Source organism: Astyanax mexicanus, chromosome 8 (assembly GCF_023375975.1).
Source record: "Astyanax mexicanus isolate ESR-SI-001 chromosome 8, AstMex3_surface, whole genome shotgun sequence".
Lineage (NCBI taxonomy): Eukaryota > Metazoa > Chordata > Actinopteri > Characiformes > Acestrorhamphidae > Astyanax > Astyanax mexicanus.
Window position 1 is genome coordinate 41,072,813 of NC_064415.1, and position 16,931 is coordinate 41,089,743.

General features: G+C 38.6%; 1 protein-coding gene and 1 pseudogene across 1 annotated transcript in view; one reads left to right on the top strand and one right to left on the bottom strand.

Moving 5' to 3' along the window:
* Nucleotides 1-6,666: 6,666 nt before the first annotated feature.
* LOC111196437 (uncharacterized) lies at nucleotides 6,667-12,537 on the bottom strand (annotated as a pseudogene).
* A 2,674-nt stretch (nucleotides 12,538-15,211) lies between these two features.
* The window catches only part of yes1 (YES proto-oncogene 1, Src family tyrosine kinase), a 79,842-nt gene continuing 78,122 nt past the window's right edge, over nucleotides 15,212-16,931 (top strand). The window contains exon 1 of the mRNA XM_007235292.4: nucleotides 15,212-15,943. The gene's annotated coding sequence lies outside the window, so the exon portion shown is untranslated. The remainder of the gene's footprint in view (nucleotides 15,944-16,931) is intronic.

Sequence of the window (16,931 nt, forward strand, 5' to 3'; positions counted from 1 at the left end):
AAACATTATTCTGCTTATATGGCATCTTCCCAGGGTACTGTCTCAGAGTACTGTCCCAGGGTACTTGCAAATGCTTGCAATTGCAGTTGTTGCTGCTGAGGGTGGCCCAACCAGTTATCAGGTTTAGAGGGCAAACACTTTTTCAGGGCCATGCAGATTAAAATGACTTAAATCACGTTCAAAATTACCTAAATCACCTTTCTTCTCCATTCTGGTGCTCGGTTTGAACTGCAGCAGATCGTCTTGGCCATGTCTACATGCGTAAGTGCATTGAGTTTCTGCCATGTGATTGGCTGATTTAATGAGCAGTTGGACAGGTGTACCTAATAAAGTGGCAGGTAAGTGTATATATGTTTTACATGTTATAGAGATATAACCTTACACAAAATTGGAAATCAGCACCATTTAATTGCTAAAGACCTTGGTGTACATCAGCAGCCCACATTAAGACAAATTGTGAACAAATGGAGAAAATTCAGGCTTGGGGATTGAGCATTCTATTAAGACCACTCCAAACCCACAATGGAAAATCCTAAAAACCTGAGAAACTGCAAAAACCTGCAAGAATGGTGAAGGTAAACCTCAAAGGAAACTGCTTCTGTTCAAAAACAAATTGTAGACTGTCTTTGGTTTGTTGATGAGTACCTGGATGGACAGATGCAATGTTTGGAAGAAAAAGAACACTGTGTACCAATACTAAAACCTCATCCCAGCTGTGGATCATGGTGCAGAGAGCTTCATTTTACCTGCGTGTGGATGTTGTGGAGGTTGTGGATGCCCTGCAATCATTGAAGAAACAATTAATTTAAAGGTGTATCAAAACATTTTACAGGAAAATCTCAAGGCAGCAGTACGAAAAGACGTTGGGTGATGCAACAAGACAATGACCCAAAAACACAAAGAGAGATTTAGAAAAGGGCTGTTTACCCAAGGCATCCCATAAATACTGATGTACCGAACCACATTGACAAAAAGAAAGGATCCAAAAATCATTCTCAACATTGTACAAATCTGGGGTGCGTTTCCCGATAGCGATTGTTCTTAGGGATTTAAGAACAACTTTAAGAACGACTTAACTTTAAGAACGCCATTTTTCCGACTGTTTCCAGAAGCCACTCTTAAGTCTCCATACTTACGAAGGACCTTTAAGTAGCACTTTGGTGGCTCCGCACCCGTGTCTGTGAGGTTTAAGGCAAAGCCAGATGAAAACTAGACCACCGATTTATATACAGTTCTTCATTATTAAGCCACAAAGGTATAATTTTGTATGATATAAAAAGCCAAATAAAATATATTTACTTATTTGTTTACTACTACGACTGTCAGACTGGGGAAAACCGTTAATTTAATCCATATGTGTGTGATATGTGTGAATAAAAATTATATTTGTAGGTAATTGTAACTTTTTCTTCACGTGAATACGATTATTTCAACCATATAATAAACCCAAATACTATGAATAAATATGCGCAGGTTAATAAATTAATTTAAATAGTCTGGAATTTAGTCTTTTTTTTATTGTTTATTTTTTTATAAATACGTATGCTGAATGCATCTTTAAATGCATTTTTTTAAGGATCAAAAGCGGCCTCTTTCGTTTTTGAGTCAGAACTGCACGTGGATTCCACGTTAAGAAGAACTTAGTTATTTACGAGTGGGTCAGACCACTCGTAAAGTTACGAACGAGTTTAAGTACTACGTTAGTTACGAAGGCTTTCGGGAAACGCTCGTAATTTTAAGATTGTTCGTAAGTACGAAGTTACGAAGTACTTAGCGTTAAGAACGTTTTGGGAAACGCACCCCTGATTTTTAGCTACATTAAATGATTTCTGGATGTGATTACAATTGACAATTGACAATTGATAACAATCAGATCATGGTGTTGAGGCGCTTTATAAGAGAAAGCTCTTCCTCCTGCAGAGCTCCTCTGAATTTTAGGAACTACTAATAAACCAGCACCCTGAGATCTAAGTAATCGCGGTGGTTCATAACAGGAGATGAGGTCTTGTAAATACTCAGGAGCGAGCCCGTGTAGGGCTTTATACGTTAACAGGAGAATTTTGCGGAATTTGACTGGAAGCCAGTGCAGTGCTGATAGTACTGGACTAATATGGTCAAATTTTCTAGTTTTAGTAAGGACCCTGGCTGCAGCATTTTGAACTAGCTGAAGTTTATTTAAGTTACTGCCGGAACATCCAGACAGTAGCGCATTACAATAATCTAGCCTTGAGGTAATAAAGGCATGTACTAATTTTTCTGCGTCATGCAGTGATAGGGCATTTCTTAGCTTGGCAATATTACGGAGGTGTAGAAAAGCTGTTCTAGTAACATTATTTGATAGTTAGATCACATTCTTACCAAAAACAAACCACTTTAGAGTTAGTTTAAAACCGAACTGAGACCACCTCCTCTTGTGGGTCTGAGTAGGATTGTTTTAGTCCACACCTGAGTGTGATTACAGTTTTCAAACCTGATAAATAGTGCAGTAATTAAATCAGCCTGATTATTTGAGCAGTTTTTTTTGAGAGTTTGGGAAATTGTCATGTAATATATCGAGTTTCTGATGAATTACTTTCTGTACTAATTATTTCAAAGGATAAAATCTTCAAAGATGTTCATATTTAATTATATCTCCTCAATCTTTCATAAGCTTTTCAAATAATCCCAAGAGGCCATGTCCTTTCTTCGTACCTGCCAACCTGCTGAACGCCTGTCTGGGGGTGTTAGAGGTGGCATGACTGCATGAGTGTGAAGGTTTTATTTATAAACATGAAAAGAGTCCACTGGCTTTGTTCTCGTTAGAAAGGCAGGATGGCACAGTCCCTAGCCTATTCACAGAGTCTGAGTGACACTGCGGATAAGCGAGTGTTTACACTGTTACGTCTCGTAAGTCGGAGTCTAGCAAGAGGAGCTGACACGCCTGACAGTGCTGCTTTGCCAGTACTTTGAGGAGAGGAAGTGTTTCTGCTAGAGACAGCTGCAAGCTGCCGGATTTCTGACACTGACCAGTGAAAGCCTGAAATGAGCAACATTGACCAAACAGAAAGGCTAAGAATAACATTATTATTGTGTTAGAGCTGAGTACGCATGAAATTACAAAAGATTCAACTGATTCTTGGCTTGGAAGATGTTTAATTTACAAAATATCTGGAAATGCTTTACACAAGCCTTGGCAAACTCTGCTGCTCAGATTGCGACTATAGAAATATTTGTCTTACAATATTGGATATTTGGAGCATTTATCGAATGAGCCGTTCCAAAGAATAGGCCCTGCGTGAAAAAGTGTTTGCTTCTAAACCCAATAACTTGGTTGTGCGATCATTTTTACATTGGAGAGTTTTAGAGCAGGAACAGCCTGTTTAAGATCATCCCAGAGCATCTCAATCAGACTTTGACTAGGCCACTCCAAAACCTTAATTTTTTTAAGCCATTCAGGGGTGGACTTGCTATTGTGCTTCAGGTCATTGTCCTGCTGCAGAACCCAAGTACAACTGAGCTAATGAGCCAAAATTGTTCTTGAGGATTTGCAGACCCTGGAGCAGAAAAGCAGCCCCAGACCATCACACTTTCAGTATGGCGTTCAGTATGGCTCCAAGTAGCTCCACGTCTCATTGGTAGAATCCGGAGTGCTTTGACATTTAAAGCGAGGCATTAATTACTTTAAAAGTGCAGAAGAAGCTTATTAAAAAACACTGTTTAGATTCCATAGTACAGTTAAATCTCTGTGTGCCACCATCATATATACATACATATATACATAGCCTCCTCTGACAGAACTGAACATATACACATGCTGGGTGAGGGCATCCAGGAGAAATCTGAAACCACACTTCTATAGCTTGGCTCACAGAATAGAACATACTTAGTTAAAAATGAGAAATCATAATCCTGCATCCGTTCAAAATATATGGGGTGCTTTTTTCAGGTTAAAAAACTCATATTGCTGAGATAAATGAATATATGTCTATGGCATTGTCAGAACAATGATGGTGGCACCCGGAAATTTATCTGCACAATGTTTTTTTTTTAATAAGCTTACAGTGTTTTTTAATAAGCTTCTTGCACACTTTTAAAGTTAATAATGCCTCGTTTTAAAAGTCAGAGGTCTCCAGATTCAACCAATGATGTGTGGAGCTACTTTGAGCCTAGATAACTGTATAAAAAGCGATTTAATGGGACAAAATATGCCCGAAGCGGCCGTTGTAAAGAGTGCTGGGCACAAAGCACAAAATTACTGGATCTCGGAAAGCTGCAGGAGAGCGGAGGGGTGCTATTCAACAAAGGTTAGTACTCTTTTTTATGTTTTGATACACCAAAAGTCAATTTTACTCCGGAGTTCTCCTTTAACTGAGGCAAGTAAGACCTGCAGTTCTTTAGATGGTGTTCTGGGTTATATTGTGACCTCCTGGATGAGTAGTCAATGCCCTTTTGGGGTAATTTTGGTAGGCCGGCCACTCCTTGGAAGGGTTACCAGTGTTCTGTAAAGGGGGCAAATGCTTTTTCATGGTATGGTATATCTGCTATTTCTCTCTTTTCAGATGACTCCTTATTTATATAATTCCTTGCATATATTGTTATATTTGCTTTTGTTTAATGACATTTAATTATGAGATTTAAAAAATATGTTAATCATTTCCAATACTTCTTTGAGGAACATTGTTTTTTGAACATTTGCATCTGTTACAAACTGGAGGTCCTCTGTCTATCTTTGCACAAGATTTAGCTTATTTGTGGACATTGCTTAGCAAATCATGATAACAATAATCTCTGCAGACATCACCAACTGTGTTAAATGTGTTGCAGGCCTGAAATTCAGTAATGGATGTATATTAATAAAATAACTTGAACAGATAAAATGTTATTTTGTGTTCATACTGTTTACAATGAAATAAAAGGTAAAATAAATGTAAGAAACACTGTATTTTCCTCTTTGTATTCGTTGTATTGTCCCACATATTTCAGATTTGGGGTTGTATAGAACAAAACAGAGTGAAAACGGTTCACAGCAGTGGTTAATAGAATCGGTTCTATGAGGAATTGAATTCCTCTAATAGCTACTGCACATGAAGTTATTATTTAAAATGATTATTCAATGATAGTGGAGCTGTATATCATAAAACAATATACAGTATCAGTTAAAAGTTTGGACACACCTCTTCTCATTCAATGTGTTTTCTTCTTTTTTAATTATTTTTACATTGTAAATTTAATATTGAAGACTATATTAAAGCTATACCTGGAAAAAAAACGTGTTAAAGAAACCAGGATATGTTTAATACTTTAGATTTAGCCACATTTATCTTTGAGGACAGATCTGCACACTCTTGGTATTTTAATCTCTGTGTCTTCATAAGGGAGAATCACCTGAAATAGTTTTCTCAGAGTCTTGAAGGGGTTTCTGGAGGTGCTGAACAATAGTTGCTGCTTTTCCTTCACGCTGTGAAGCTCTAGCTCATCCCAAATCACCTCAAATCACCATCTCAGTTCATCAGGTTTAGATCAGGGGATTGTTTAGAACAAACCCTTTTTTTTACTATGTAAATCCATATGTGGTATTTAATTGTTTTAATTAATCTTATTTTATTGTTTTTATTAATCAACAATTAAAAAAAAGAAAACATAAATTAAAAATTTGAAAGAGAATTAGTGTCCAAAGTTTTGGCGGGTACTGTACAAACAATGTATACAACATAAGACAATGTATAATACTTTTTTTTTTTTTAATTTACCACTAGTAACGTATGATGGTAGAGTACCATAATCAACATTGCATATAAATCCCAAATGTTTACTGTAAATGTTCTGGATAGCAAATCAAAGCTTGATATACTGTATTTGTGTTGTAAGAACTAATTTACATTGTAGTCACTGGATTTACATAGTTGGGAGTTTAAGTGATTGTTAAGTGACCTATTCATTTTAACCCTCCTCTTATGCTCATTTGTCAGGAACAGCAATTGTGATTTTGGGTCAGTTTGACCCAGTATATGTTTAATTATCAAAAAGATGTGTGAAACAAACTGTAAGGGAGGCGACAACAGGCCTATGCCTTGTCCTCCTAATGCGTATTCCGTCTAACCGGTACTTTTAGATGAGACTTAGGTGAGACACTAATTTAAACTAATCTGACTCCATTTATAATTATCAACTAGGTAAAGATTAACTGTTAACTATTAATAGTAGCACATCTACTAAGATTAGAGTCTATCTAATAAAACTAGGTCTTGTTAAATAGTTCAGTGATAGGAGATATGAGCATAAAATCTAGACACCAATACTACATAACATGTGAGAACAGCCTGATACCTGGGTTGAGATGTTCAGCGGTCCAGAACTTAGTCTACACTAGCGGTTACAGAACATAACACTCATTCTTATCTATTTCCCTCAGAGGTTAGAGTGTGGCATAGCCAACAAAACTACATAACATGTGAAAACAGCCCGGCACCTAGGTTGAGATGTTCAGCGGTCCAGAACTTAATCTAAATTAATAGTTACAGGACATAACACTCAAACTTCATATTCCCCTCAGCGGTTAAGAGCTTAGTATAGCACCCAGTGAAACTCACTATATAACTATGAAAGTCTAGAAACTTAAAGAATCTCAGACTACAGACCTCTTTGGCTCCTAGGCTTACTAGGAAAAAGACTCAACAAAGTAATTGCTACAGATTAACAGTTAGTGGTTTATTGTGACCTTAATTGACATATGTAACAATGTAACAATATTCCTAAAGTAATCTAAAGACAGATCTAAAGATAACAGTTAAGAATAGTGCACAGTACATTTGAAATACAATGTTGTATGGTATATTTGAAGTGATGGTTACATGCAGAGCATGGGAGGTCTCATACTACCAGACAAACTCAGAGAGTATGTCTTTGTGCTTTCCTTAAATATCCAACCAGAACATTACACCTCAAATTTACATTGAGATTGGAATTTGGCACTATTTACCGACTATCACCACCATTTGTTCATCATGGCCTTTGATCATCACGGGGCAATCCTAAACCCATCAGGAGCAGGAAGGGGAGTGTCTCTCCAGAATGGAGACATTTCTCCCAAAGTTCAGAGATGTTTTATTAAGGTTATCTTTAACATTTCTTCATTGAGACCATTGTACTTCTCACACTGAGACCATTAAAATGATACCAAACACAAAGACATTCACATTTCATATTAACAAGATACATTTCAGATCCAGCATTTAAAAAGATTCTTCAGCTCAGTAGACATCCTCAAGCAAGATGGTCAGTTGCCCTTTGGCCCCATCTTCAAGCAAGAGGTGTCAACTGCCCTTTTGGCCAGGCTTCATGATTTCATTTGATTAACAACACAATGCCCGAGGTGAGGAGCGGAGGTGTGCAAAGACAATTAGGGTACCCCATGGAATAGCCTTACAGATTCCCCCCTTTTGGCCCCTGAGAGCCAATCAAAGATCACGGGGGTCAATTCCAATTCAGTCCATACCCCATCCCAGGTCTACTCCTGCAGTCTTTGTGAAGTTGACAGCTGCAGGGGCTGGGCACGAAGTGTGTGGCTTTGCAGAGTGAACGAAGAGCACATCGGACATAGCAACACTGGATCAGGGTGACAGTGAATGTGACCATACTTGCAAATACACATCCTCTGAACACCCAATCCCACCCAGTGTAAGTGTACTGAGCCGAGTGTGTAGATGAACTGGGCAGGATCTCAGCAGTCTTCTTGGCCAGGTTCGTCTGTACCTATGCTTGGGTGATGTGATAATCCACATTTAGAATGGTCTGTTCAACTAAGTCCATTGTTTCTGTCAGGGCACAAGTGTTTTCCTCATAAAAGGTGTCGTTCCACCAGGGAGAAACATCCAAGTGATCTCTAGGCAGAAGCTGTGATTTGCCTGACAGGTCAGACCACTGTAGGTGAAAAAGTTCATTTCCATGCAGAGATTGGATGCTGATCAGCCTTGAGTTGTTCTGTGAAAAAGTTTTAAGAATGTTACAAGTACAAAGAATGTAACTAGTAGTCTCATGACAGCAAATGCAAGAAGTGAACAAGGTCTCAGTGTTTTCTAAAGTCATATGCCCCACAATGTGGTCCCATTTTATTACTTGATTCTTCACCACAACCTCTATGGAGTTAATTGTAGTGGAATTTCAAAAAATCTGTTCTGGGTGGATAAATGAGAAAGTTTACAAAGAATCCAATACAAACAGTGCACTTAGTGCTAATATACATTGTAAAAGAGGATAACAATTCAGCATAATTAATATCCTTCATATATATAAACCGCCTGTGTAGGTCCAAAGTTTCAATCTAATTATTTAGGACATGCTTAGGGTTCTTTTGCAGACGAAGGTTCCGGATTTCTTGGCTGGGTTGGTCTTCTGTGAAAGAAGTAAGGATTAAAGAGCATGTCTGTGTACACTATATGTGTGAGATTGTATGTGTGCATCTATATGTGGCTATTTCTAGATCCTGTGTAGTAAGACTTTTTAGGATCCAGTCCATTATGCAAACTGATACACCAAATTCAAAATGCCAATTTTGGAATGTGGTGTGTTTTTTGGACATGTTGTAAGATTTTGGAAATTTGGTGGTTATATTCTGAGTGGGGAGATGGGTGGATCCCTCTCTATAACAATTTCTGTTGTTACAAATTGGTTCCGGAGCTACTCCGGGGAGCCATATCACTGACTGCATTATTGGAAGTGTGATGTGAGGTGTGGATGGCTCCTTGTAATATTTCCATACCCATCTCCCACACTTGACATTACAATTGAGAAAGGCTCGCCGGCCCAGGTAACTGTTTTCTGGTCCGGACACTCTCCTGGCATCTGGATCCATGGAACGGCAGTGTGAAAACCTGGGTACATACAACAAAGACAACAGAGAGATTTGAGATCAATGTACAGTCTGGTTTGGCCTGGCACATTGCCAAGCACAGAACTTTCAGTCTCTGACTTTGGTTCACAAAAATGGGGCTGGCCGTGTACTTCTTTTGGCTGGTGTGGTAAGATTCTGTCATTAACTGTTGTAATGTCACAAATGTTAATGTCAGTAAGCCACTGCACAAGCTTCTGTGCTGAAACCCCTTTGATTTTTCTTTGTAGCAACATTTGAACTGGCATATGCACCCTGTGCACTGCAACAGACTGGAAACCAACAACAGGCTCTGTTGTGGTCAACATCCAATGAACTGCCAGGACTTGCTGTGTGCATAGATCAAATTCAGTTTCTATCACAGACTTTCTTTGACTGTAGTACACTACTGGTCTAAGCTTTCCCCCATGTTCTTGAGCTAATACACTGCCATGGGTATTCTTGTGTGTGTCAATTTGAATGTGGAATGTTTTGGATGGACTGGGCAGGCCTAAAGCTGGCACAACACATAAAGGCTCTTGTAGTTCAGTGAAGGCATTTTCATGTTCAATAGTCCAGTCTTGGACTTCAGAGGGTTTCAATTTGCCTTTTGACAATGCATATAAAGGTGTTACGACACCTGAAAAATTTGAGATGAACTCGCGAAGAAAATTAGCAGTTCCTAACACCTTTTGGAGCGAGTTAAGTGTGTCTGGTCTTGGCAGTTTAGCAATGCATTTGTGTCTATCCTCTGTCAGTGCACAGTGGTTTTGGGGTAACGTGTCTCCTAAGTATTGAGCCTCATTTTGTCCAATCTGTGCTTTCTCCTCATTTAGTTGAAAACTCACAGCTCCCCAAGTCTGAATGACATTATCCACAAGGTTTAAATGGTCATACAACGGACCTTTTGTCTCAGGTAGGATTTCACCTACATAGCTAGTTACCTCTTCTGTGCTATCACACGGACTGAGAATTTCTGAAGCATCCTTGTGGAATGCTTCTGGACTAATGTGTTGTTCTTGACACTTTCTTTGCCATGTAAATTGAGTTTGGTTTATGGGAAACGCAAGTTTCCCTTGGTCTTTTGGGTAAAGGGACAAGAAACCATTTTTGATATCCAAACCTGAAGACAAGGCATCAGGTAATTGAATTAAAATTGTGGCTGGGTTGGCTACATTTGGCGTTGCTTGAGATAGCCCTTTTGGCACTGGTAAACGTGGTGAATTTGTGACTGGGCCGCATTTTCTGACTATACTCCTAGTTTCTAGCTCTTTGACAGTGCCGTGTTCAGAAGCTTCTGCTTCTGGTTTGATTTTGTACTGTTTCTGTGGGGGAGGTGAATTTCCTTCAATGCTGACCTCAAAGTCAGTTAGGTCACAATCATGCTCATGATTGGCCCTTGTGTCACTTTGTTTTTGGATCAGCTGTTGCACTGGGTCAGTTGTGGAAATGGACATAATGCTAGCACAGGACTTGTTCTTTGAAGTCTTATCTGTGCAAATCTCAATCTCTTTTTCCAAGCAATGAATAATAAAGCCATGCTTTTGCATTATGTCCATGCCCAACACTGTGCCCTCCCTGTTTTCTGGTAAATACCAAAATTGTTCAGTCAACACTATTGAGCCTAAGTCGAGTCGAGTTGGTTTTGTACGGGTGGCTGTCATTAGCTCCTTGCCTATCCCTTTGATTTGGATGGTTTCATTAGTTAATGGAAGTGGTATGTTTGTGCAGGAGCAAACTGCACCGGTATCAATCAAAATGTTCACTAATCGGCCTCCAAGATTAGATTTTATCTTAACGCGATTGTCACTAGGACTGACACTCCCAGCTTCAATGGAGGCCACGCACCCCTATGGTTTACCCATCCGATCTATAGCAGTTAGCACCTCTTTGTAAGGACTGTCCTGCACCTCTGTGTAAGGACTGTCCCTCCTTGCGTTTTTTGCCTTGCTTGACTTTGGACAGTATTTTGAGTTTGGGCAAAATGCTCCCCTAAACTTAGATATTCCCGATTGACTGATTGGCTGAGTTTCATCGCGCAGTTTAAAACAGTGTTTTCTGTCATGCCCATGTCTCTTACAGTAGCTACACACGACAGCATCACTATTCCCTTCAGCTTTCCAATGGGCTGCAGCTATGGGTTGTGTTTTGTAAACTTTTGATCTTTGTTCTATTTTTGTGGCCCATTCAATCAGTGCATTGTATGTGTTGTGTGGTGAGTCTCCACCTAGAGCTAATGCATTCTGAATTTGTGGCCCAGCATTGCTTCGCAGCATCTGCAGTAAAATTTCATGGTCACGGTCACACTCAGGGACTCCACTATATTCTCTAAATGTTACCCACATGCGCTCTGCAAACGTCTCAAATGTTTCCATGTTGGTCTGTTTGTTGTCAATAATTCTGTGCCATTCGGCTTTTGTTGGCCCTCGCAATTCAAGCAAGTTTTCTTTTATTCTGTTATAGATGTCACTGGTAGTTTCTCCTGGGAGACGAATTAGAATGTTTCCTGTTCTAAGATCATGTGACATTTTTGGTTGTAGCTCTTGGGGAATGGTGAGCAAGATTATTTGCCATACGTCGCGGGGTTCTAGGTTGTAAACGGACGCCTGTAGCATTATCCTGTCCCAGTAACTCTGAAATGGGCCTCGACGAGGCATCATGCCAACTACTTCTTTGTGTTTGGAACATTCATCACACGAAAGGGCTCGAGTGATGGTGGTAACGTCATTATTTGCATCCCTCACAGTTTTGACAACGGACACTTTAACGGTAGAATTTCTAGATGTGCCTGTTTTTGAATGGGTGATAATTGGGCTTTGGTACACGTGAGTTTTATTACGCTTTCTCAATTGAGAATTGCATTGGGGTCTATCTTCATCGTCCTCTTCATCTAATGGATATCGCAGACTTGCTTCACACATTTTGTTGTTAGAGATCTGACAGGTTTTAGAGAGCTTTGTAACAACTGCAATATCCTCATCCTCACTATCATCTGTGGTCCTACTCATGCCAGTTGAGCTAACTGCAGCTTCTCTAATGGCTGCTACGGGGAAGCCTGCATTGTTGCAATAATCTTCCAGTGTGGAAGTGTAGTGCTTGTCTAAGTTCAGTTTTTGTCTGAGTTGTTTGATTTCAGATTCCATTACCTCACTTTGTCTTGCCCAGCTATGTTTTTCATAATCAAATGCGTCAATTTGTGCCCTCAGCTTTTCGATTTCTGTTGAGCGCATTGTCTCTAAGCTTTGGATGTTGTTTAAAACACGCTCACCTTCGGCTATTGTTTTTAAATCATTGCGTCTAAGCAACCATACAATTGCGGCAGGGAGATCACGAAATTTACTTTTATGTTTTAGTTTGACGCCTTCTGTGCAATACCAGTCAAGGATTTCGCTGTTATCCAACCTTAAATTTACACCATGGTCGCGCAAACGAACTAGGGTCTGGTGTAGTTGATCGCCACATGTTTCCATTAATTCCTCATCTACACTCTCATATCCCTGTCTTAAGTGTTTCTTGACTGAAAGTTTTCCCCCCATCGGATTTCTACGGTCTCCGATCTACCAATGGATATACCGATCCGTTCTACTGTATGTGTCTATATGGGGTGCAATTAAACTCTCCCTGAAGCTGAGAAAAGAAAAAGGTTGTACTCACCAGAACAGCTTGAAGAAAAGAACCAGTTCAAACCTCATCGCGGGTTGTGCCGGAATAACGTTGATCACTTGCAGTCCTTGCAATTCTTGTGATATCACGTCGGGGTCACCACTTTGTAAGGGAGGCGACAACAGGCCTATGCCTTGTCCTCCTAATGCGTATTCCGTCTAACCGGTACTTTTAGATGAGACTTAGGTGAGACACTAATTTAAACTAATCTGACTCCATTTATAATTATCAACTAGGTAAAGATTAACTGTTAACTATTAATAGTAGCACATCTACTAAGATTAGAGTCTATCTAATAAAACTAGGTCTTGTTAAATAGTTCAGTGATAGGAGATATGAGCATAAAATCTAGACACCAATACTACATAACATGTGAGAACAGCCTGATACCTGGGTTGAGATGTTCAGCGGTCCAGAACTTAGTCTACACTAGCGGTTACAGAACATAACACTCATTCTTATCTATTTCCCTCAGAGGTTAGAGTGTGGCATAGCCAACAAAACTACATAACATGTGAAAACAGCCCGGCACCTAGGTTGAGATGTTCAGCGGTCCAGAACTTAATCTAAATTAATAGTTACAGGACATAACACTCAAACTTCATATTCCCCTCAGCGGTTAAGAGCTTAGTATAGCACCCAGTGAAACTCACTATATAACTATGAAAGTCTAGAAACTTAAAGAATCTCAGACTACAGACCTCTTTGGCTCCTAGGCTTACTAGGAAAAAGACTCAACAAAGTAATTGCTACAGATTAACAGTTAGTGGTTTATTGTGACCTTAATTGACATATGTAACAATGTAACAATATTCCTAAAGTAATCTAAAGACAGATCTAAAGATAACAGTTAAGAATAGTGCACAGTACATTTGAAATACAATGTTGTATGGTATATTTGAAGTGATGGTTACATGCAGAGCATGGGAGGTCTCATACTACCAGACAAACTCAGAGAGTATGTCTTTGTGCTTTCCTTAAATATCCAACCAGAACATTACACCTCAAATTTACATTGAGATTGGAATTTGGCACTATTTACCGACTATCACCACCATTTGTTCATCATGGCCTTTGATCATCACGGGGCAATCCTAAACCCATCAGGAGCAGGAAGGGGAGTGTCTCTCCAGAATGGAGACATTTCTCCCAAAGTTCAGAGATGTTTTATTAAGGTTATCTTTAACATTTCTTCATTGAGACCATTGTACTTCTCACACTGAGACCATTAAAATGATACCAAACACAAAGACATTCACATTTCATATTAACAAGATACATTTCAGATCCAGCATTTAAAAAGATTCTTCAGCTCAGTAGACATCCTCAAGCAAGATGGTCAGTTGCCCTTTGGCCCCATCTTCAAGCAAGAGGTGTCAACTGCCCTTTTGGCCAGGCTTCATGATTTCATTTGATTAACAACACAATGCCCGAGGTGAGGAGCGGAGGTGTGCAAAGACAATTAGGGTACCCCATGGAATAGCCTTACAAAACAAAAACAAAAAAAAAAATCCTAACAAGCAGTGTGAATATTTCATTACTAACTCCATTACTAATTATTTTATCAATATTTAGTGTCATGCTGTTCCTTACCTCTAACAGTTAGTGGTTCAATTAGGATAATTCCCTTGTTTTTCATTAAAAAAAGTTTTTTGTTTTGTTAATGTTTTACTACTTTATTACCTTTGAAAGATCAACATGTAAAACAGAATAGTTTTACAAAACATTTGTTATTTTTGCATTTTTGTTTTTGTTTTTGCAGGGGTGGTTGCAAATATGTGAGATGAACCATTTTCATACTATATGTTTATTAAACTAATTGAGGAAAGCAAAAGAAGTTTCATACTGAAAAAATACTTGAAACAATTTTTCCTAGATTTTTAAACTTTAAAACGGGTCAATTTGACCCAGAACCTAACAGGAGGGTTAAAGTAGCACATATATTCAGAAGTTAGCTAAAAAGCTAAATATAGGATCATATTTCTTGCTGATTTATTTGCAGCATTTCTTCCAAGACTTTAAGTAAAAATTTTGCATGGCAAAGAAAATGCATTTAGGGTTTATCTGTTAGGGCTGTTATTTTAAACATGATCAAAACAATAAAAAAAACAGTAGTGCTAAATACATGTGTTATTGTGTTATTAGATTCAGAGTTTTAAAAAATAAAAAAAGAAGAACAAGACGTATGTAGCCTAGCCTTGAGAGACTAGCTTGAGTTTTAAAACTGTTCCAACTAAGATTCTTTAATATATTTGCAATAAACTAAAATTAATTATTTTTACACATACTGAGCTTTAGTCCTTAATACATTACTTTTATATTTATACTTAAAGTATTTTTAAGTATAAAGACTTTTACACTTTTACTCGAGTGAAAAGCTTGAGTTGATGCTATATATATATATATATATATATATATATATATATATATATATATATATATATATATATATGTACAATATATAATCTACAGGAGTATTTTAAACCCTAGTATCTATACTTCTACCTACAGAGTAATGAATGTGAAAACTGCGCTGCACGTGCTCGTAGTTGGCCGGCAGGGGTCGCCAAAAGACTAATTTAAATCTCAGCGTCTTTTAAAATACAGACCGTTACTAATGTCCGTTATTTTTCGTTTATTTATTTATTTATTTATTTATTTATTAGTTTAGAGAATAATATTTCCCTGTTCTCACCAAATTAACTGCCTTTACATTCATACATCTCTACACCGGTTTCAGGGAGCTAAGGTACATAATGTTGATATTCCCATCGCTGAGCTGGAGAGTCGGTGCAGGCGGCCATGTTGTGGGATGCAAGTTAGCTTAGCTACACCAAGTAGAGAAGAGAGAGACAGAGAGAGAGAGAGAGGGAGTGAAAGAAAGAGGGAGGGAAAAGAGAGAGAGAGAGGGAGGGAGCTCCAACTGCAGGGACTCCTCTCCTCTTCCCAGGCTGCTGCTGCTGCTGCCTTTTGTCATGTAGCCCAGCCATACCGGTTCCGGTTTAAAAGGGTTTTGTTAGGCAGAGCTCGGTCTCCATTACTCTCCCCCTCCGGCTGGGGTCCGGGAGCAAATATCGAGTGACGTGACTGGATTTTATAAACCCCTCTTTCTTTTCTTCTCCTTCTTATTCTTCTTTGTTTTCCGTGGATTTTCCCTTTTCATAAACTGAACACAACAAATAGCAATCAGTTTCTCTCTCTCTCATTCTCTCCGGCTCTTCTGGAGGAGCGTGGAAAAGCAAAATAAGGGAAATAACGCCAAGGAATAGGAACAGGAGTGGGAATGGGACAGGCTGGGATTTCCACTTTTGTGTAGCCTCCACTCGACTTCCCCGCTGTATTCATCCTCTCTGGCTACTTCTGCTCTGTTCCCAGGAGTTGTGCTGGTCGTATGTAACCGAGGGAAAGAAAGGAGGACCACATTTTCGAGTGAAGGTACGAAAAAAAAAAGAAAATCTGAGATCTCCATGTTGTCCAATCCTGCCTGCCTGCTGGTGGAGGTAGAATGGCCTGGCCTCGGCGTGGCTGTTTGTTTTGGGGGGATTTTATAAACTATGGCTTGTCGTGTTTTCTTTGACACTAACCTAGGTAATCGTGTCCATCAGTTTTGTCGTGTTTAAAGCTTAAACTAGAAAAATAAACCGAACAGCGCCTTTGTTTTGGCGTCGTTCTTGAGAGTTCAGCAGATGAAACGTGGCTCCTCCAAGTTTCAAGTTCTCAGCTCCTCTGAATGGCCATGGCCTGGAGAAAAGACACTCGAGGGTCAGTGTGTCTGTGTTTATCAGTGAAATATTCTGATTGCTTTTGTTTAGATTTATCAAAAAATGTTCATACATTGTTTAGATACAGAGTTAGATATTTACCTACAATTTAAAATATCCAGCACGTGTCCTCGATATTAATACAAATGGTGATAAGCTAGGTCAACACTGTAACTTGTAATATATCGTTATTGTTTTCTTTGTATATCGAGAAATGTTTTTAAGAAATACTTTTCAGCCCTTCTGTCATTGTAAGTTACATTGAGAAAATGAGGCGAACGCTAATATTATTTTTAATAAGTGTTTTTAAGTAGAATACTGTCCATTTAAACGTTTAAGTTAGTCATGTTTCACAAAACACGACTTTTTCAAAATGTAAATTCAAGATAAAAGAAATGGGTTGATATGGATTCCTTTTTTTTTTATTTCTGCCCCTCACAAAACATATTTTGTAACAAAAATCTGATTGTATAGTCCAACCTGCTTCAGTTACATTCGTTACAAGACTTAAATAAAAAAATAAAAAAAAGAAATGTATTGTTTCATTTTATCCTAAAATTCACTTCAGAGTCAGAAACTTGAACTGATAATCGTTACACTGACCTTTGAGTTGCAAAAAGACCTTTTATTTTCATATAACTTTTTCTTCAGTTATAAATTTT